This window comes from Acanthochromis polyacanthus, chromosome 13 (genome assembly GCF_021347895.1).
Source record: "Acanthochromis polyacanthus isolate Apoly-LR-REF ecotype Palm Island chromosome 13, KAUST_Apoly_ChrSc, whole genome shotgun sequence".
Taxonomy (NCBI): domain Eukaryota; kingdom Metazoa; phylum Chordata; class Actinopteri; family Pomacentridae; genus Acanthochromis; species Acanthochromis polyacanthus.
In genome coordinates, this window is record NC_067125.1 from 24,123,536 (window position 1) to 24,146,339 (window position 22,804).

Here is a 22,804-nt window from a genome sequence, read left to right on the forward strand (position 1 = left end):
CACCATTTTGCCATATGTGGCAAAAGTAATTATCCCCTTAGCTATTAATCTACCAAATGACAAAATTAGTCTGGAATGTGGGTTCATTTTCACTGACCACACCCACATATGACTACTGCCAGGCTTCTTGAGTCTAAACATCACTAAATAGAACCTGTTTGGTATTGAGGAAGTAGCTAAAGGGTCTCAAAGAGCAGCGCATGGTGTCATGTTCCGAAGAGATTCAAGAACAGATGAGAAACAAAGTCAGTGGCATTTATTAGTCCGGAAAGAGATACAAAGTCATTTCTGAGACTCTAGAGAACCACAGTGAGACTTTATCCACAAATGGAGAAACATGGAACAGTGGAGAACCTTCAGAGGAGTGGACCAACATTTTCTAATACAGAGAACATGGTAGAAATATGACATTTGTTTGTTTCATGTCTCCGTTTGCTCAAGATTACAGTCATCCAAGCAGAAGTCTCTTTTTAGAGTTCAGTATCAGTGTTTTATTTATTTGTATGTCTCTTTTCATTGAATTATGTCACACTACATCACTAGGAATACAGAATGATTTTAATGTTTTGCATGACTGTCAGATTTTCCAAAAATTATCAGGCTGAATTTCATGCAACTTGGTGGAGAGGTGGAACATAGACGAAGGAAGAACACATTCAATTTGGGTGCAGAACGGCATCACTTTTCTTTACTTTGTCTGCGCTCTCTAAGTGTCTTTCTTGTTTAAAATGTGTTGTTTCTCTGTCATGGCAAAGGTTTGTAGACCCCTACTGGATGTGTTGCTGCTCATCTTAATAGACCTGGATTGAATAAACCATCAGTGATTACTGCCCATTCTACAGGTGTTCATGACTCATTAACTCACAAGCTTTTAACTGAGGAAAACTAAAGAGCAATGTTTAGTAATTAAATTTTTTTTTCAGAGATTACTGATCTTAAACTGACCTTGTGCGAGAATATTTAAGAATTTACAATCTGGTCATTTTGATAAAGAAGCTTCTGAACTACTGCCATGCACAGTTTGAGAATTTATAGCATTGCTTTAGTAATATTTATGCACACAACCATCCAAAATGATAGATGGTTTGTTTTGTTGCATTCACTGTTTTAGCAGGAACGCTATCTGATTGTTACATTTCCATTTGCAAATGTTTTTCAGAGAAGGCTTTTCACACAGTCCAGTACTACTTTCCACTTCTAAAGATGTGGTTGTTTACTCATTTATCTGTGGGGACAGAGATCCAGGAAATGAAATCCTAATAAAGCCCATATCCATTAGTCCTAATGCACTAATGACTACAACACATTTCATTTCCATTTCCAAGGCTGAGAAAAACATGCAGTGGCACCGGTGAAAGACAGAGTGATAAGATAATTGTTGTGTAGAACTGATGGGAACACAATGAGTATCAAAAGCCTCAGTTTCTGATAAGATTAAGGAAAGAGAAGGGCCCTCAACATGCATGTATGACGAATGGCAATCAGATTTGAGATACAAGTTTTTAAAGCATCAAAAATAAAATATTTAAATCTTACTTTCAGTGTCCCTTCTCTGTCAGTAAAGGCACACTTGACAGCTCTGTGTCTCACATAATATTACTGAAGAATGTTCTTCATGAATAGTGTTGAAGACATAAAATACTGATGGACAGAGCGGACACTCATACAGCAAGAACAAGCCACAAATTTAATCCCTATAGCATCCGTGTTGGCCGATTTCTTTGTCTTTTCTTTTCTTCTACATAGAAGCAAGGACAAACAGCAAATTGGATACATTTTTATTGATTCATTTTCAAAGTCTGAACCTTCAAGTATTAAAGTAATGAATAATGAATAAAATCAATGTGGAAATCCTCAAGGAAGTATTGAGTGTTTATTTCACTCATAATATTTCCTCTAGCATATTAAAAACACTGTGTGGACATGTTAACAAGGTGAAAAAATAGATTTTGGTGGAATTGAGATTTTTTTTTATTCAGTGGACCAAGTAACCTTGTCAGCGTACAGTATAATGTACCTACTTTACAAAGCAATCTTGACCATATGAGCTTGATATTTCTAGATGTACACTCACTGGCCACTTGTAAAAGGTTGGACCTCTTTTGCCTTCAGAACTGTCTTCATTCTTGGTAGCATACTTTCAACGAGGTGCTGGAACCATTCCTCAGATTTTGGTCCATTTTGACATGATAGCATCACACAGTTGCTGCAGATTTGTTGAATGAACATCCATGATGCCAATCTCCCGTTCCACCTCTTCCCAAAGGTTCTATTGGATTGAGATCTGGTGACTGTGGAGGCCGTTGGAGTTCAGTGAACTCATTGTCATGTTCAAGAAATCAGTTGGAAATGATTTGAGCATTGTGACATGGAGCATTATCCTGCTGGAAGTAGTCTGTGTAGGTTCTCATTCATCCAGGTCATGGTTATCCAATTTCTTAAAGTCCAGTGGATTGATTTAAACAACTTGGATACTGTTGGAAGTAGCATCAGAAGATGATACGCTGCGGTCATAAAGGGATGGACATGGTTAACAACAATGCTCAGGAAGGCTGTGGTGTTTAAACCATGATCAGTTGGTACTAAGGGGCCCAAAGTGTGGCAAGAAAATATCCCCCACACCATTACACCAACAGTAGTGTGAACCGTTGATACAAAACAGGATGGATCCATGCTTTCATGTTGTTTACACCAAATTCTGACCATGTTAATGTTGCCTGTCTGTGAACCCTAGAGATGGTTGTGTGTGAAAATCCATTAGACCAGCAGTTTCTGAAATATTCAGACCAAGAACCACAATACTTTCAAAGCCACTTAAATTCACTTTCTACCCAATTCAGATGCTCACTTTGAACTTCAGCAAGTCAATCAATCAAATTTTATTTATAAAGCGCCTTCCAACAGCCAAAAGGAGCACAAGGCGCTTAACAGAGTAAAATAAAATAAATAATTAAAAGCATTTTAAGAAACACACAATTCTAAAAGGAGCTAAGTGTCAAACGCTACATGGAACAAGTGTGTTTTCAGATGACATTTAAAAACATTTAGTTCAGAAATGGACTGTAAGTGCGATGGAAGAGAGTTCCAGAGCTTAGGGCCGAGAACGGTCACCAAACTTTCCATATCTTGCCCTGGGGACAACCAAGGAGGTGTTGCTAGACGAGCATAGTGTCCTGGCAGGTTGGTAAATTGCCAACAGCTCTGAGATGTAGTCGGGGGCACGCCAGTTTATGGCCATAAACACGAACAACAGGACCTTGTACTGGACTCGAAAGTGCACCAGGAGCCAGTGGAGCGCTTGAAGGACCGGAGTGATGTGCTAGCAGGGGCGGATTGAACGTTATTTCATTCGGTTGTTTGACCGAAGGGCCGGTCCACATCTGGGCCGGTGCGCTGGTATTTATTAAATAATTTTGTTCATTGGGCGCCCGGCGCCCGTACAGCAATGGCCATAAGTTTGGACCCAAGTACCATGACGCTTGTGAATCTTAGAAAATACCACAAAATTGTCACTGACAATACAGTACACAACTCCTGAGAACTATATTAAGTTAAAACCATGATCAGTTGGTACTAAGGGGCAACTCCTGAGAACTATATTAAGTTAAACTTAATATAGTTCTCAGGAGTTGTGTACTGTATTGTAAGTGACAATTTTGTGGTATTTTCTAAGATTCACAAGCGTCATGGTACTTGTGTCCAAACTTATGGCCATGGCTGTATGTTTTGGGAACAAAGTTGTTCCAGTTGTTGGAATTTATTGATAATATTATATCCCTTGTTGATTTGTTGACTAATTAAACTGGTGCTGTCAAAAAATATTAGTTATGTTCTGTCATAGACATCAAAACAGACATAGTAAGTCATGCTGTGTCCAACCTTATGGCCATGGCTCATCGGGTTAAGCAGGCGACCCATGTACAGGGGCTGGTCTCCGACGCAGTGGATCGGGTTCGATTCCTTCCCGTGGCCCTTTGCTGCATGTCTTCCCCCTACTCTTCTCACCATTTCCTGTCACTGTGACTATCACAATAAAAAGGCAAAATAAAAAATTTTGTTTATTTATCCATATGCGGCCGAATGGGATGAGCGTCCAACCATTCATCAGCCCTGTGCAAGCACGCAAACACGCAGGTCCACATGCGTCACACCACACGCATGCTCAGCCCCGCCCTCAGGTGACAGCTCTGGGCTGAGTAGAGTTTAGACTTAATATCGCGGTGTGTGCAGTAAAGCCCAGCCAGGCAGTTAGAGATGGAGAAGAACGTCAAAAAACGTAAAGGAAGGGGTGAAAAACTCAGAGAAAAGAGAAGAAAAGAGAAGAAAAGCTCTCAAAGCGTTGGCCGGACAGAGTAAAACAATAACAGAAATGTTTGCTGTAGCCGCTGCCGGAGGGCCACCTGTTGATGAAGAGGCTGAGCCAACAAGCGAGGATGAGGATGCAGATCGATGTGAAGAAAGCAAGACTGGAGTGGTGAGCATGAAAGAATCCTGCATTTCACTATATCTTCGAGGATGTCTGAATATGTTGCCTTTAGTAGAGAAATATCAAGCTGTTAGCATTGGTGGTGTAAACTCTTAGCCCAAGCCCAAGGTCTATCCACGGTAGCCTTAGAAGCTAATTGGCTAGTTAGCCAAATGTAGCTGTCTCCTGCAATACAAACGCAGCTCGTATTGGGCGCAACAGCGAAAACAAATTCATTCGGCCATGGTATAGAATTGCATGAACTTGAAAGAAGTCACACACTCAAGCGCACCCTGGCTAGTTAGTATTGCCCTGACGACACAACACGGTCTCACAAGGATTCGTGAAACTGTCACGTAAATTAATCTATGATTTTCTCATGTTGTTCGTGTTGCTCACTACGAAATTCACACCAATGTATTTCAAGCAGAGGACTTTTCGTGCCACTCAGAACGTATTTCAAACGAATGGGTATATTATATTTTTAATGTAAAACCGTTGCGAATCCAATGCTATATTTTGTATTACATCGTCCCATATTTATAATGTAATGCACTTTGGCACCTTTCTTCTTCAGTGGTGTCTGTGTAAAACAATGTCCAACATGCAAACAGCACACCTAGCACCATGAAGCACAAAATGTATATATATACAAAATATATATAAACAAAATACTGACTAATGAACACATATTTTTATATAAAACAATAGATAGAAGTGATATAAATCATAGATGGAGTATCAACATCGTTCACATATATATATATATATAAAATAGATAAAAGTTATATATCAGAGAAAATTATTAGATAAATCACATATAGACTATCAATATAATTCATACATATATATTAAAAAAGATATGTCAGAAAATGATATTATATATATATATTGTTTATATAGAAATATGTGTTCATTAGTCAGTATTTTGTTTATATATGTGTATATAGCGTAATAATATATTGTCTCTTCAAATTATTAAAATAATTGACTTTACTGCTATTATCTGCTCCTCTAACATATATTAGTGTGTGTGTGTGTGTGTGTGTGTGTGTTTACAGTGTTTGCAAAATACCTGTCTACAGTCGAGCTTAATTTCAGAATATTCTATTACCTATTATTATTATTATTATTATCTATTATTTCCGCTATGAATATAACTACGTTCAGCACCCCATTGATTTACACCTGCATTTTGTGCTTCATGGTGCTAGGTGTGCTGTTTGCATGTTGGGCATTGTTTTACACAGACACCACCGAACAAGAAAGGTGCCGAAGTGCTGCATGTTTTGTTTTTTTTTGTTTGTTTTTTTAAATTGAAACAGGAGTCTGTCCGCATGAATGTCCAATGGGTTAGGGGTTGTCCATGAGTTTGATATCTTCAATCATGTTAAAAAGTTTTACAGCAGTCCGTTTTTTCATATGTTTCAGTGATGAGAAGAATAGAGATATTTCTTTATGAAACATATTAAAAGTAGGTTTACATTTTAGAAATCTGCATTTGTGTATGAAAAATTTCCCTAATATTATAATACAGCAGACCGGAATCAAACCCACGTCAGAGACCAGCTCCTGTACATGAGTCACCTGCTTAACCTGCTGAGCTATATGGGCATCAGATACCCACTATACAAAATTATTTAATAAATACCAGCACACCGGCCCTTCAGTCAAACGGCCAAATGATGTTTACACAAATTTTGGCCCAAAGCCACATCTAATTGCCGACCCCTGCATTACATTATAAATATGGGACGATGTAATGCAAAATATAGCATTGGATTCGCAACGCTTTTACATTAAAAATATAATATACCCATTCAAAATGCCCTACATAACTCGCTTAAATCTGACCGAGGAGAAACATGACACACGAGGAATATTTGATTAATTAAACGTTCTATTCAGGTGTGATTAAGATTCAGATATGAAAACAAAATCAAACCCGTTTGCAAACAAACAAACACTAACGTTTTTTAATCTCAAATACCCAAATCCTGCAGCAAAAATAAAGGCATCACATTGTAAATATGGGACAGTGTAATGCAAAATATAGCGTGGGATTCGCAACGCTTTTACATTAAAAATATTCGTTTGAAATACGCTCTGAGTGGCACGAAAAGTCCTCCGCTTGAAATACATTGGTGTGAATTTCGTTGTGAGCAACATGAAAAACATGAGAAAATCGTGTTGGTGCACACGAAACCATAGATTAATTTACGTGACAGTTTCACGAATCCTTGTGAGACCAGGTTGGACGACAGGACCTGAACGACACTCAAGACTTTGACTTTTCTTGTCCTCATGTGTTTTCGAGTCATTTCCATGGACGCATCCGCCGACAAAATGTACCTGTTCAAACTAAGCTGCCAAAATATTCAAATGTGATTTATATTCTTCCATCTGCATATTCTGTTTTTTTCCCGATGGACTTAATGTGTGTTTCACAGGTAAAATGTTTGAAAAAGGATTTTTTATGGTCTGAATTGTAATCAACTCCATGAGCTGGTGTCTGAAGCGTGTGTGTGTGTGAATGGGTAAAGAAGACTACAGTGTAGTGCTACATAATAATAATAGCAGTAGTAGTAGCCTAGTAGTAATAGTAATAATAATAGTAATATTTATAATCATAATAATAATAATAGTAGATTGCACAGGTGGGCTGGTCTGGTCCAAAAAGTCAGAATTTGACTCCCAATCCGGACCTGTGTGCTAGTATTTTGAGGAGTTGGAGATGAGACGTGCTGTTGCCTTTTGAACTAACTGAAGTCATCTTGACCACATCTACATGTCTAAATGCGTTGAGTTGCTGCCATGTGATTGGCTAATTATTGATTACTATGATTTGTGTTGTGCCCGTAGGTGTGAATGTGAGTGTGATTGTTTGTCTCTGTGTGTAACCCTGTGATAGACTGTTACCTGTCCAGGTGTCTCCTGTCTTCATCCTCAGTCAGCTGGGATAGACTCCAGAGATCCTCATAAGGATTAAGCGATGTATAGAAAATGGATGGATGGATGGATGGATGGAATGATTTGTGTTTACAAGTAACTGAACATATGTACCTAATAAAGTGGCCAGTGAGTGTATGTTACATGTCATATACATAATTTAATTCTACCACTCTTCTAGACTTTCCAAATACATTTAGACCCAGTGGATCAAATTCTGTTGGATCTGTTAAATCAGTCCAAAAGATTCATATCTGCATTAGAAAATATCATTTCATTCAATAGCTGAGCTTTAGGTTCAATTACATTATTAGCTCAGCTAGTGATGATTAAAATTACAGCAAGCTGTTTGATGGCACTCTGCGTTGGTTGATGCAGAATTTACCATTCTGAAATCCAGATGGGCAATGTGTTAAATGATGGCAAATCCCATCCCAACATAATTTTGTTTAAACCTCTGCTAAATGTATCACAAACATATATCCATACGTCTAGTTATTATATCACAGATAACGTACAATGGGAGGAAAATGAGTCAGACATGCAAAATTTTATAAACTTTCCATTCCTGACAGAGATGGTCTGCACCGTACAGGACAGCTGCACTTTAAGATGATCTTCAACCCAACTCCATTCCAGCTGCTGCTCTCTTTACGCCCAGCCCAGAAAATCACTGATTGTGTCATTACTGTCTTCCACTGTTGTGGGTCAGAGCAGCAAAGATCACAAGGAAGATCACTGGTAAGACGCTGCAATATGTTGGCTTTTTGCAGTTATGTTTATATACTTTGCAAATACTTGAAGAGAAACCTGTTGATGTTTGTTTAGTTGCATGTTCCGTGATGTTATGATGACGAATACTGTGGTCATACTAGTGAAGTACATGCTGGCTCATGTAATACTTTGATGGTGTTCACAAGCTTATGAATTGTTCTTTCTGCAAAAAGGACATCAAAATCAATTTGCATGATCTCAAGATGTAAATGTATTCATTTGCCATAATGAACAGGCTTGCACGATTTGTATCAAGTGTCATTTGACATTTTTAATATAGTCTGCAAAATGATCAACAGCTTAACTTTCTTCTTTGTGTTTTCTGTCAAACATCAGATCAGATCAGGAAAATGCACATCTCTGTGTCTCTCCTCTTCCTCTTCATTGGTAAGTTCACTTCAAAGAACAGAATGAAGGTTTTAGTTTTAAAAATGCCATAATTAAGCAATCAATTTTGTCTGTTTAAACGTACAGCCATGGCCATAAGTTTGGACACAGCATGACTTACTATGTCTGTTTTGATGTCTATTACAGAACATAACTAATATTTTTTGACAGCACCAGTTTAATTAGTCAACAAATCAACAAGGGATATAATATTATCAATAAATTCCAACAATTGGAACAACTTTGTTCCCAAAACATAATATTAGAAGAAAATAACAAAAAAAATGCAGTACTTTCACAACCGAATTTGGTAAGAATAACAAAATGACACCAAACCCTTTTGATGTTTTTTTTTTAAAATATGAAACTTAATATAGTTCTCAGGAGTTGTGTACTGTATTGTAAGTGACAATTTTGTGGTATTTTCTAAGATTCACAAGCGTCATGGTACTTGTGTCCAAACTTATGGCCATGGCTGTACTGTATCATCATGTAAAATGTATGATCACAGAGGTCAAGAAAGAAGCGTTGGGCGGTTGAGGTTACTGCTCTGAGATTCAGGAAGATGCTAACAGTGTTTTAGTGGCTACTGTTGCTTCTGTAACAAGCTCATCAATCAGCAGAACCAGCCTTAATCAGATCTGAGAGTTTGGATTATATCACTGGTAGCCTATGGCTCTGTTCCACTCTGAGTCCTTACACTCATGTTTGTTTTTTACTGTTGTTCTTTTGTGATTGACTTGGTTCAAATTGGAATTTGATTTTAGTCAACATGACACCGTCTACCTCTGATATAAGGGAGCTATTCTGTTACTTCAACATTTTGGGAAATTCTCCTTTAAGAGTTAAACTGATCCATTAATGACATCATATAAATGATCTAAATAAAGCCACGTCTGAGCTCAGAAAAGCCAGGAAGTGATTAGTCTAGTTTAAAGGAGAAGTCTGCCATTTGGACATATCAGAGTGCTTCCACACCTTGTTCAGCCCTATGATGAAAATAAATAGTTTTATCATGATGCCACTTGAGTTAGCATTGCTTGGAACTGAAATACAATAGGGCAGCACGATACTGGAAATATGTGCAATATGCGATATGGGTGTCAAGAACTGCGATATTAATATTGCGATATTGGATATTAATGCCGTTGTCCGTTGTGATAGCCACTTGTTTCTCTTCTTGCAACCACCAGTTCGTCAACACATCCCACAGTGCAGCCGCTATATTTTCACCAGTGTGGGAGTCCAGAAAGTAGGAGACTTCTAGGCAGCGTGTTTTGAGTTCAAAGTCGTTTGTGAGAAAGTGAATAGTAAAACTCATGTAGGGCGCAGTAGTACGACTGGACCATAAATCTGTGGTGCTTGCAAAGAAATCCATGTTTTAAGCTCCGCTTTTACAGACCCCAAGCATGCCTCATACATCTGCGGAATGGCGACTTGGGAAAAATAGTTCCGTGATGGCACTTGGTATCTGCGGTCGAATTCTTTCAGCATATCCAAAAAACCTTCTTTGCACATGACATTAACAGAGAGTGTGCATTTCACGATATAACGTGTAATGGCCGCAGTTAAACCTTGGTGGCGCTTGGAAGTTTTTCATACGATGTAACAGAAGAAAAACTTTCACCAATTGTTGTCTGTGTGCTTGCGTTTCGTTTGTCTGCCTTCATCGGAGTAGCTCGTGGTGTTTTAGATTGTAGGAAAACTGCATACAGTTCCTCGTGGTTGTGTTTGAGGTGGCTGTGCAGATTTGTAGTGTTTCCTCGTGACGTAGCCACAAGTTTTCAGCATGACTTGCAAAGTACTTGCGTCTGTGACTCGTCCTGTCTTCTAAAGCCTTAGCACTCCCAAATTTTGAAAGTGTGGTGTTTTTTAGGCACAAGTTGTTCGTTACAGTCGTCTTTCTCGTGTCCTGCCATGTTGTGTTGTGGCGCTTTCCCTTTCCGCTGGGAGCACGAGGCTCGCTCTAGCCAATAGCTAAAGTGCTATTCGGGGAGGAGGGGTTTAAGGTCACACTCAATTGGTCACAAGAAAATGTCTATGAATGCAAAAAGCATGATTTATCTAAATAATCATAAAATTATGGCACGACTTTGCAATATGGATATCCAACCCGGTCTCACGGGGATTCGTGAAACTGTCACGTAAGTTTTAGTTTCGGTTTCGTGCGCACCAACACGATTTCGTCATGTTTTTCGTGCCGCTCACCACGAAATGCACACCAATGTATTTTAAACGGCGGACTTTTCGTGTCACTCAGAACGTATTTCAAAAGAATGGCTATATTATATTTTTAATGTAAAACCGTGGCGAATCCAACGCTATATTTTGCATGACATCGTCCCTAAACATAACCCTAACCATAATCCTAACCATAACCTAACCATAAGCCGGTGCTACACTTACCAATTTGCATAGGAATTTCAAGAATGTCCGGCGGCCGGCGGCCGCAAACGCGATCACACAAGCAGTATACGCCGATGGACAGCTTAGATCGTCATGAATCCACCGGTATAAACCACTTTCAGATGTGATTACCACAGCGAAAAACATTTCGTGGTGAGCGGCACGAAAAACATGATGAAATCGTGTTGGTGCGCACGAAACCGAAACTAAAACTTACGTGACAGTTTCACGAATCCCCGTGAGACCGGGCTCGGATATCACACTTACCATTATTGCAATAACAAGAATTTTTCCAATATGTCGTGCAGCCCTAAAATACAAGTTTAAAAACTTAAGGCCTGCACTATGAAGCAAGTTAAACACATCCCAGATCTTATTTTCTTTATCTGGCTTCACTAAACCTACCAATTTGTTAACAACTTGTTCAGTGATCACAGTGTTTCAGAAACCAGCTATGAATGTGATAACATTAAAGCAGCAATGTGGACACGCCCAGAGCTGTATACTTTTCATATCAACAACAAACTACATTGCTAAACTAATAAGAAAAATTCAGAAATACAATACAGGCTTAAAGCAACAAAGATGCTGCAGCCAAAGCAGGAAGAAAAGCTGTCAAATCACTGCGGTCATTGTCACTGCCAGCTGTGTATTCCACTCAGTGAATGTAAAGAGTTCATTTGCAAAAACAGATAACTCTGTTTTGATCATTTTTCAGAAAACTTTTTTTTATTGTTTACTTGAGATAATATCAATCAAACTGAAGTTAAGTGGATTTGATTCAGTAGAAAAATACATGACAAAATAGAGAAAAAATAAATTACTAGTTTTATTATTATTATTATCTCAAGTAAACAATAAAAAAAATTGTTTTCTGAAAACAGAGTTACCTGTTTTTGCAAATGAACTCTTCATGTGTTCTTCTTATTGCGTGTAAGACAGTTTAGGCCTTGTTCTTTCAGCTGCAGCCCTGGATTTGTTAAACTGTCTTGGGAGAAATGAAATAACAAATAAATAAATATTATTCAAGCTATTTGTTTTAGGCTGACTGCAAATCTCATGAGTTCAAACACGTCATTCAGCGTTCTGACTCAGAAACTTCAATCATTTTAAGTGATTTAATCAGTCTCTCTTATGTTATTATAGTCTTCTAATTCAAGGCCTTTAGAACAAATGCTTTGAAACTCTTTATATTATACAGGAAAAAATAAATGAAGGGCAGAAGACTGGGATTTCCACTGCATACAATCTACTAGCTTATAAACAGATCATAATCACCAAAAGCCTGAAAATTTCAAATTTTGCAAAAAGTTGTCCTGTGCAGGGGTGCCACTGTGCAGGGGTTACACAATGGGGTAGTGCTTAGCACTGTCGCCTTGCAGCAAGAAGATCTCTGGTTCAAATCCCAGTCTGGGATCTTTCTGCATGGAGTTTGCATGTTCTCCCTGTGCATGCGTGGGTTTTCTCTGGGTACTCCGGCTTCCTCCCACAGTCCAAAAATATGCTGAGGTTAATTGATCACTCTAAATTGCCCGTAGGTGTGAATGTGAGCGTGATTGTTTGTCTGTATATGTAGCCCTGCGACAGACAGGTGACCTGTCCAGGGTGTCTCCTGCCTTCGCCTGAGTCAGCTGGGAGGATAGGCTCCAGCACCCCCCGCAACCCTAATGAGGATAAAGTGGTGTATAGAGGATGGATGGATGTCTTGTGCACATTTATTTATTTTTTGGTAAATTAGCAGTAGTACTTCATCAAAAATACACCTCCCTGCACGCAAATGTTCCACCAAATTTCCACCACTATTTTTCCTGTGCATTTTTTTACCCATAGCAGAATGATAATAAAGTGTAAACAGACCTTCTTGTAATGCAGAATGTTCTGGCTATGAGAGACTTAGGCTACGTTCAGACTGCAGGGCTTAATGCTCAATTCCGATATTTTTGTGAAATCCGATTATTTTGCAAGTTCGTTCACATTTCCAATTAAATGCGACTTGTATGTGATCTCCTGTGTGAACCTCACACGACCCAAAAGTGTCCCGCATGGGCAGAAGAGGATATAACAACGACACACGCAGAGAGCGTGTTCAGTGTTTACGGAAGTAAACATGGACACTAACAGCAGAGCATGTATGGCCATTTTGAAGTTGTTGTCCAGCCGGAGCCAGCATATTTAAAACTTAATCGTTTTTAAGGAAAAGGTCAAGAAGGAAGAGAGCCAGGATTTTGGCCCTGGCGTTTTGTGGGGCAGTGGCTGCAACGTCTGTCCAGAGAACTGTGTGGGTGCGGAGTCGCAGCCAGGAGTGGTTGGGATAGTGATGTGAGAGGCTTCACAGATGCGGACTTCATTCAGAATTTTCGAATGACAAGGGCGACCTTCACGTACATATGTGAGCGCCTATTTTTAACACTCAAGGCAAGACACACGTCTTCGGCTGCCCGAAGATGTGTTTTGCTTGAACGCAGAATAGTGACGTTTGTCGTGTACCAATGACGTATAGGTTGGATAAATGTGACCTGGCTGTTCAGACTGAAGTCGCATGGCAAAAGATCCGATATGTATCGGAATTAGGACCACATATCCAAGTGGCCTGGGTCGCATTTGAAAAAATCGGATCTGTGTCGTTCAGACTGTCATGAAAAGATCAGATACAGGTCGCATAGGGGCAAAAAAATCGGATTTGGGTCACTTTAGCCTGCAGTGTGAACGTAGCCTAATTGGCCTATATGTTTTCCTATCTTGTAAAGATGAAGAGTTTCGATGGACCAGAAAGCTTACCCCTCTCATTGTTTGCACACTGAGCTCCACTGGATCTTCTGCTTATACGCCATTTTCCAAGAGGACTGGCTAGTCAGTAGGCAGTGTTGCGTTCTGTTATCTCAATCATAACCGGCTCAGGAGCAGGTTAGGTGTGCAGCACAGCTTACTCTGCTGTTGTACCCTGATGAGAACTGAACTACGTAGCCATGAAAATGCAGAATGAAATGTGAAGTTAGTGACACACAAGTGCAGATCTCAGACCTCTGTAGTGAGGACAGAGATCTGAGGCTCAGGGGTGAAACTGGGAGTTATAATGTAGAGGAGTGGTTCTGTAGTTTCAGTGTAGTTATCGGTATACATCCATCCATCTATTATCTATATACCACTTAATCCTCATTAGGGTCATGAGGGGCTGGAGTCTATCCCAGCCGACTTAGAGTGAAAACGGGACACCTGGACAGGTAACAGTCTGTCACAGGGCTGCAGGTATACATGCATGTGTTATTTGTAAGTCAGAATGATTCCCAAAGGCAGAGATGGAGGCAGCTAAAGCGCATTAAGGTACACTTTAACAAACAATATGAGACACATAGAGATTTGCAGTGATAAAGTGAGGAACACAGGCAGGTGAACTGACTGACAATGAACACTGAGAGAAAGACAGAGCATCACAGGCTAGGACAAGACAAAGACCAGAAGTCAAACCAACAAAGACATTGAAGAAAAATGAAATAAAAGTTCATAATATCATGCATCAGCTACTGCAACTCCTTTGTCTAAGGCCCCGCTGCATGCACAGTCAAACCTCTGCAGATGATCCAGAACACAGCAGCACGTCTGGTTTTCAACCAGCCAAAAACAGCATGCCATCCCACTGTTCAGATTGCTTCACTGGCTTCCAGTTGCTGCTTGCATAAAATTAAAAACACTTGCATTCAAAACTACAATGAAAACATCTCCCTCCTACCTGAACTCTCTCATTCAGCTCTACACTCCCTTATGCTCACTACACTCAGCCAACAAAAGGCTCCTGATACAACCACCACAACAGGGCCGGTCCATAGCTGGACTCTTCTCCTGTGGTTTCCCGGTTGTGGAATGAGTTCCCAAACTCTGTTCAATCTGCAGAGTCTCTCTCAGGCTTCAAGAAAAGACTAAAAACCAGCTCTTCACTGAACACCTTTGCACTAGGGCTGGACCCGAATATCCCGAATATCCGAATATTTGTTCGTTACGGCACTATCCGGATATTAATTTTGGTATCCAAATATTCGCCTCTTCCTTGCGCCTTTGGCCCACTTCGGCTCATCCCGCCGTATTCTTCGGCTCATTTCGGCTCCTCCATTTGTGTTTGTAAACACCACCCGAATGGCCAGGTGGCTGCCGACTCTGACATCACGCTTCACTTCGTTGCATAAACACAAGACAAGATGCTGAAGACCTCCGCTGTTTGGGAATTCTTCAGTTTAACTGAAGACAAAACGAAGGCAACATTTGTTGACACCACGGTCCTATAGTCACACTTGAACTTGGTTTATGACTCTTATCCAGGTTTTTCTCCTGACTAGATCCTTGCTGATGTTATATCTACTCTCAGATGGATTCAAGTGTCTGCTCAATGAAATTGTTAAACTGTAAAACCAGAGCAGCTAACATATGAACATACTGTCAGACAGACAGTACCTCTTTTCAGATGGAATACAAAGCTGCTGCTTTAGTCTGTTGAAGTGACAGCATTCTGTCATTCAGACCTCGGTCACTTAGACTTTAATGATCCTCATGGTTTTCTTCAGACAAACTAATAAGGTGACAGAGAGAGATGCTGTACATGAGCTGTGTTTGTCAAACACAGGACAGATCAGACAGTACTTCAAGTGTGCAGTAATAACAAAAGACCAGATCCCTGCTAATACCAAGCTCGTCAAACTGTGTAAATAAGTAAAAGCGTAATAACACACATGAGTGATGAGAGTGGCATCAACACTGTCATTGAACTCCTGGAGAGAAGCTGCTGTTGAGGGGCCTTTCTGCTCATCATGCAGTAGTGAGTGATTTTTTTTAAAGGGAGAAGAGGGATAAAACAGAAGTATTAAATGTGCATGGCTCTACAGTACAGGGTGAGAGCTAAGTGCTGCCTTACAGAGCTATGTGACCTTTTGTCTTGAGATATTTATGATGTATAACCAGACATCCATAAAAACATCCAACTTAAAATCTTCAGTTTTCTTAAGTGTTAAAAGAAATGAAACTGTGCATAAACATCTGAAGAGCATCCTCTAATGCTGACCACATGCTTTATACAAACTACCTGACATTTGATTGCAGGCTCAACCTCTGCCAAAAAGCAAGGAGATTTCGGCATTTTTGAAGCTTGCTTAAAGAACAAAACCAGCCTCAGGTTCAGTCTTCCAGTATCTTCATGAATGCAACAATCATGGTGAATTTGCTGTAGGTTTGACAACAAATCAGTGAGTCTAACATTAATCCCATTATTTGATCCTTTGGAAGGTTGGAGTGCAAGTATGCAAACTGTACAGGCTCTCCACCCTACAGCTGTGAATTCTGGGGATGGGACAACGAAAAGCTGGAACCAGAACCCCATGACCAGTGCAAAGTCTTGCTCCCAAACCACAGAGAGACGTACAAGAAAGTGATCACCAACTACACGTGCAAACTGACGAGAAAGGGTAGGCTTGAAGAGAAGCTAATCATCATCGACTACAGCATAAGAAAAGGAAAACGTGAGTAGAATTTCTATTCTGTACTAAGATAAAATGCAGATCCATCCATTATCAATAGATAGGGTCAGGGGGGGCTGGAGTCTATCCCAGCTGACAGAGGGTGAAGACAGGAGACCCCTGGACAGGTCACCAGTCTATCACAGGACTACATATAGAGACAAACAATCGCACTCACCTTCAGACAATTTAGAATCACCAATTAACCTCAGCATGTTTTTGGACTGTGGGAGGAAGCTGGATAACCTGGAGAAAACCCACACATGTAAAAGGAGAACATGCAAAACTATTTCAGGACACAAATTGGGGATCTTCTAGCTGCAAAGCGACAGTGCTAACCACCAAGCCACTGTGCAACAGATTAGTAATTTCAAGTAGTAGAAAATGCACAGCAACATATACAGTATTTTCCTGTTTACTTTCCATCAAGCTTCTGGTTTTGGTGTGGATACTTTTATGTAGAACTTGAGAAAGCACATACACCAGTCAGATATAACATCATGACCACCTGTCAAATAATTGTTTTGGTCTCCTTTATGCTGCTAAAACTCCTCTGACTCAGTGGTTCATGGACTCAGGACCTCCAGGGATAGTGGTTGTGAATTCTGTGGGTTGCAGGGTTGGACTTACCTAGATCAGGCTGGTCCTGGAACATCCCACAGACGCTCAGTAAGATTTGAATCTGGGGAGTGTGAAACCTGAGTGAACATCTTAGCATTGTAATGTTCCCCAGGTCACTAATGAGCAGTTTTTATGGTTTGTCGGGGTGCATTGTCTGAGGGTTGTAACTGGCATCAGGGACTGATGTTGCCACGTGGGTTGGGGGTTTCTTGACCTGCAGTGTTTAGGGATGGTACATGTCAAACATCCACATGAATATCAGGACTCAAGGTTTCCCAGCAGAACGTTACATTAAAACAAGATGATCGATGTTATTCACTTCAGTGGTCAGAACGTTGAGGCTGATTGGTGCATGATGCAGTTGAGAGGAGAATGATCTTTCACTACTTTTGGACATTATATTACAAACTTAAAACCATCTAAAATTCATGTCAGTGGGATCATTTTTACTCTTCAAGAATAAAGAATCAAAATAATCTGATAACATCCATCCATCCATCCATTATTTATAAACCGCTGAATCCTCATTAGGGGTCACGGAGATGCTGGAGTATATCTCAGCTGACTCGGGCGAAGACAGGGGACACCCTGGACAGGTCACCAGTCGATCAAAGGGCTACATATACAGACAAATAATCACACTCACCTTCACACCTGCAGACAATTTAGAATAATCAATCATCCTCAGCATGTTTTTTGGACTGTGGGAGGAAGCTGGGGAACCCGGAGAAAACCCACACATGCACAGGAAGAACATGCAAACTCCATGCAGAAAGATCCCAGGAAGGCTGGGACGCAAACAGAGGATCTTCTCGCTGCAAGGTGAAAGTACTGACCATTGCGCCACTGTGCAGCCCCAATCTGATATCAGTGTTCCCTAATTTACAGAATGTATATTCAGTTCACACTGCAGACTGTACAGTATTTTACTGTATTACAGTACAGCTTTGGAACTATAAAACTTAAAACATTGATTCGGCTTCACAATATAGGGATCTTTGCTGTCTTAAAAATGCTAAAGGAAGCAAATTCAAGAAATTCACAATATTTAGTGGAATCAACAACTTTTCAGTCAGCTGTCAAACATCATTTGTGAACATCTACATTTGCACAGAGTTTAACTGAGTAACTTCTACACATGAAGAACAGTCGCGGTGGCAACTCATTGTCCCAATGACTGCAAGAGTTTAAGGACTGGACTCCACTGCAGTTTACACAACTATCATTTATTTTAACATTTGTTCATTTCTTCAGACTACAAAAACAAGGGTCTCTTTCTTTTGACTCTCAAACTGAAATTACTAGGAAGTCTGGTAATGTTGTTAAACTTCAATGAACTCTCAACAGAGCTTTCATTCAACTCAACATCTTAAGTCAGATGAACTAAAAGTCTGAAGTGGTCTGAAAGTAAAACTTTGCTTTTTTAATTAAATGAATAAAATGTGTTACAGCTGTGACTGAAGTACAGAGTTTAGTATCAGCAGCATCACTGTTGATGAAGGAGACTGAGTGTAATCTGTGTGTGTGTTTCTCTTCAGGACATATCAAGAAGTGTCCTGGTGCCACAGGTTTACTGCTGCACCAGACTCCAGCCTCACTGTGGCCTGTGGTGACTGTGTCTCTGTGGACAGTCCTGCTTACAGACAGACAGCCGACATGAGCCACTCAACTAACCATCATCACTGGAGGCTTTAACAGAAATGCACTCATACATTTGACAGTTCTAAATGTTGTGATTTTTGTTTTTGCATTCCCTCATGGATTAAAAGTGTTGGATCACATCATGGGTTTCATTATTGGTTTGTTTCAAGTTTGCTCTATAAGCACATGTTTGGGTAAACACTGCTATGTGCACTGCATCACAGAGAGAAATGTTTTAAATTCAACATATAAAATATATGTGTGACATTTTAGCTTCCCAACACAAAGCAGCTCCTGTCATCACAGTGGATTTATAATGATATAGTCGGTCATGATGTTTCAGAACGACATTAATCATCACATTTTTAAATGCTTGGTGCTCTAAACAGCTACAGATCCATGAAGTCAAAATGAAACAACCTGCTGAACTTATTGGTGCTAATGACTGATTCGCTTCAACAATCCTAGTCAACTTCTAGAACCACAGGAGGGGAAATGAAAAAGACTGTATTCAACAAAAGTTCTATGTAAAATACATCCTATAAGAGCATTTCCTATTTCAGTGACAGTCATATTGTCCAAATATTGATCAGACTGTCAGAATTAATGCTGTTAAAGGAGGTTATCCCTCATATTGTGATTTCATTGATTCATTGATTGGTTCATTGGTGCTGTCAGGAATCATTTGCAGTCAACAAATTGTCCTCATTCAACTCCCAATTTATTTGAGAAGAAAAACGCCAACCTCATGATATCATGGCCTCACTAGAAATCCACGTTTTGCCATGTCTTTTCACTCCCAGAACTGTGCCTATCTATTCATTTTGAAATGAGGACCATTTCTGAGGAATGTGAGCATTGTCCCTGATAACGGCTGGTCATCAACACTTGAAATCCCAGGTTCAAGTGGTAATGCACACACTAGTGCCTCGTTGTCATAACAAAAGCGTCAGTAAACCAGGGATTAGTGCCAGGTGGCTCTTCTCTGGGGTGCAGAGATATATGCGCCAAAGGGCTCAGGGCTGGAATTTCTAGTGTTAAAGCTGCAGGTCAGTGTAACATCCTGGGAACCCAAGACACTTTTTGCCAGCTGCAGAGTTTATAAAGCAGCTCTCCTGCTCCTGCTGCTGCACTGGTTTAGCTCAGTTTGACCATCAAATCTCACTGCAGATTTAGTTGATCTCCATCCCTCTCTGGGATCAAACCACAGGTGCTGTCCAGTGTTTTTATGGTTCCCTCTGATTCCAACCTGCTCCTTTACTCTAATAAAGACATTGTTGCAGAGTTGCAAGTTCATTTCTGCTCTGCAAAGTCTCATTAAGAAGTGTAATGTGAGTACCCAGAAAGTTTCTGTAAGTGTATCTATGTAAATATATTCATATTTCCCACTGGAAATGCAGTTCTTGGTGGACATTTCAACTACCTTTGAGGTATCTAACATCAGTGGAATCTAATGTGTGAGATTTAATGATAAGTCAGTGTTCCAGTTTGTGCCTGTTTTGATAAAATGATGATGTTGACTCATTCCTCGGACCACAGAAACTGATCTTCGTTCAGCTCAACGCCAACATGTGAACTGATGAATGAGTGAATGTGAGACAGACTGCAGAGAGACGATCAAACCTCTGATTTTCTGTCCATGAAAACTGAACTCCTCAAACAGCAGGTTCAAACACGTCCCTCTCATGTACCCACAGCTTCACCATCAAACTTCCCTCTAAAGTGTCTCCTCCTGGTGGTCATACGATGATGTTCACATTACAACCTTCACACTGAACCAGTTCAGTCTAAACATCCAGATCCAACAAAGACCCGTCATGTCTGAATCTGCTGAAGACAGTCATCTGAGGCACACTGGAGCTGCAACAGCAGACATGTTTGCTGTTTGCTGCTCAGGATCATTTCTACAACTTCACCGGGATGTCTTTATTCACGGTCAAAGGTTTTTGGGGGTCCCAGGATGTGGTCTACTTGTGTCTGTGGGTTCAGGTCTTGATGGTTCACCTGCAGTGTAATCCAACCATCGAGCGTGTCGGATAAGAGCCCACTTTTAAAGCCAGCAATGCAATGATTTAAGGTGGGTTCAGAAAAGAGACCAGAACTCACAGTAGAGTTTATAAAGCAGCTCTCCTGCTCCTCCTGCTGCACTGGTTTAGCTCAGTGGTTACTTCGACCATCAAATCTCACTACAGATTTAGTTGATCTCCATCCCTCTCTGGGATCAAACCACGGGTGCTGTCCAGTGTTTTTATGGTTCCCTCTGATTCCAACCTGCTCCTTTACTCAAATAAAGACATTGTTGAAGAGCTGTAAGTTCATTTCTGCTCTGCAAAGTCTCAATAAGAAGTGTAGCTTCAGATTCAGCAGCTGTATAAAAGCAGGGTTTCCTGTCCATACAGTTGCACTGGTTTAGCTCAGTGGTTACTTTTCTCTGCTAATCTACTTGATTACGCTGATTCATTCCTCCCTGGGATCAAATCATGGGCGCTGTCCAGTGTCTTTTCTTCTCCTCAGGTCTGAGCTCACACTTTAAATCCTCAGTTTTCTCATAGAACAGTCACTATTTACACAATAACACTGATCAGTTTGCTTACTGCCAAAGTTAACTCTGATTTCCCCGAGTCACACCAATCTGACAGACACAACTAAACATCTGCTGTTGACTCAAATCGTTGTTCATCCTCATCGTTCTCCCTCTGAGGAGGTTTGTAAGAAATAAAATTATAAGTGTTGCTGTAAACAGGCTGAAAATGAGCCATGAAAGCGGTCAGACGTCCAGCTGATCTCCGCCTCAACACTGATCTCTGTTGGCTGTTTCCATTTCACCTGCATCAAGCTGCAAACATTTGGGACTGACAGAGGAGGTTTCCTGCTGCAGTGGAGAAAAACTCTAGTTGAGGAAACTTGTGTGTCAGTGTTGGATGATGGAGACATTTTCTACATGCATGTACCAGCTGTGACTCTTCAACCATTCAGATTCATTACTGATAGTTACAGTGATGTTAGTGAGCTGTGTGCTGAGGCTGGGATCTCCTTCTCTGTCAGCTGAGACACACACTAGATGGAATTTATTCATTGATCAGGCTCTTATTGTTTTCTGAACCCACCTTAAATCACTGCATTGCTGGCTGGATGTTTAGACTGAACTGGTTCAGTGTGAAGGTTGTAATGTGAACATCATCGTATGACCACCAGGAGGAGACACTTTAGAGGGAAGTTTGATGGTGAAGCTGTGGGTACATGAGAGGGACGTGTTTGAACCTGCTGTTTGAGGAGTTCAGTTTTCATGGACAGAAAATCAGAGGTTTGATCGTCTCTCTGCAGTCTGTCTCACATTCACTCATTCATCAGTTCACATGTTGGCGTTGAGCTGAACGAAGATCAGTTTCTGTGGTCCGAGGAATGAGTCAACATCATCATTTTATCAAAACAGACACAAACTGGAACACTGACTTATCATTAAATCTCACACATTAGATTCCACTGATGTTAGATACCTCAAAGGTAGTTGAAATGTCCACCAAGAACTGCATTTCCAGTGGGAAATATGAATATATTTACATAGATACACTTACAGAAACTTTCTGGGTCCTCAAATTCACCCTCATTTAATGATTTCTCCATTTTCAAGGGCCACTAATCAAAATCTTGGCCTCTGCTGGAGTCATTCGATCATTTGGATCTGCTGGAAACAGATTTCATGGCTGTGGTAGAAACCTGTTTCTGTCTGGGACCTGCAGGACATTTAAAGACTAATAACCACATGCACACTAATAACATGAACTCATTGTACTTAAAATGAAGGAAAACAGCAGGTACTTCTCTCTCACTAATAATAATAATAATACTTTCAGTCCATATCAGTGACTTCAGTATATTTGCTGTTTGCATTCTGTGAAGATGTTGTAAACCTTCTCAGGTTTAAAGTCACACATCAAAGGTGCAGGTTGGAATCAAAAGGAGAACCAGAACACACTGGACAGAGTCCATGGTTTGACCCTGAGGACAGATTAAACCACAAAGTGGATTATAACAGAGAAGTAACCACTGAGCTAAACCGGTG

The 22,804-nt window shown here is 40.3% G+C and overlaps 1 long non-coding RNA gene across 1 annotated transcript; it reads left to right on the forward strand.

Annotated features, from left to right (window-relative positions):
* The first annotated feature begins 8,077 nt into the window (after nt 1-8,077).
* On the forward strand, nt 8,078-16,167 carry LOC110949671 (uncharacterized). The gene is made up of 3 exons (XR_002595595.2): nt 8,078-8,155; nt 8,525-8,575; nt 16,067-16,167. It is a non-coding gene; the product is annotated as an uncharacterized LOC110949671 (long non-coding RNA).
* Nucleotides 16,168-22,804: the final 6,637 nt, after the last annotated feature.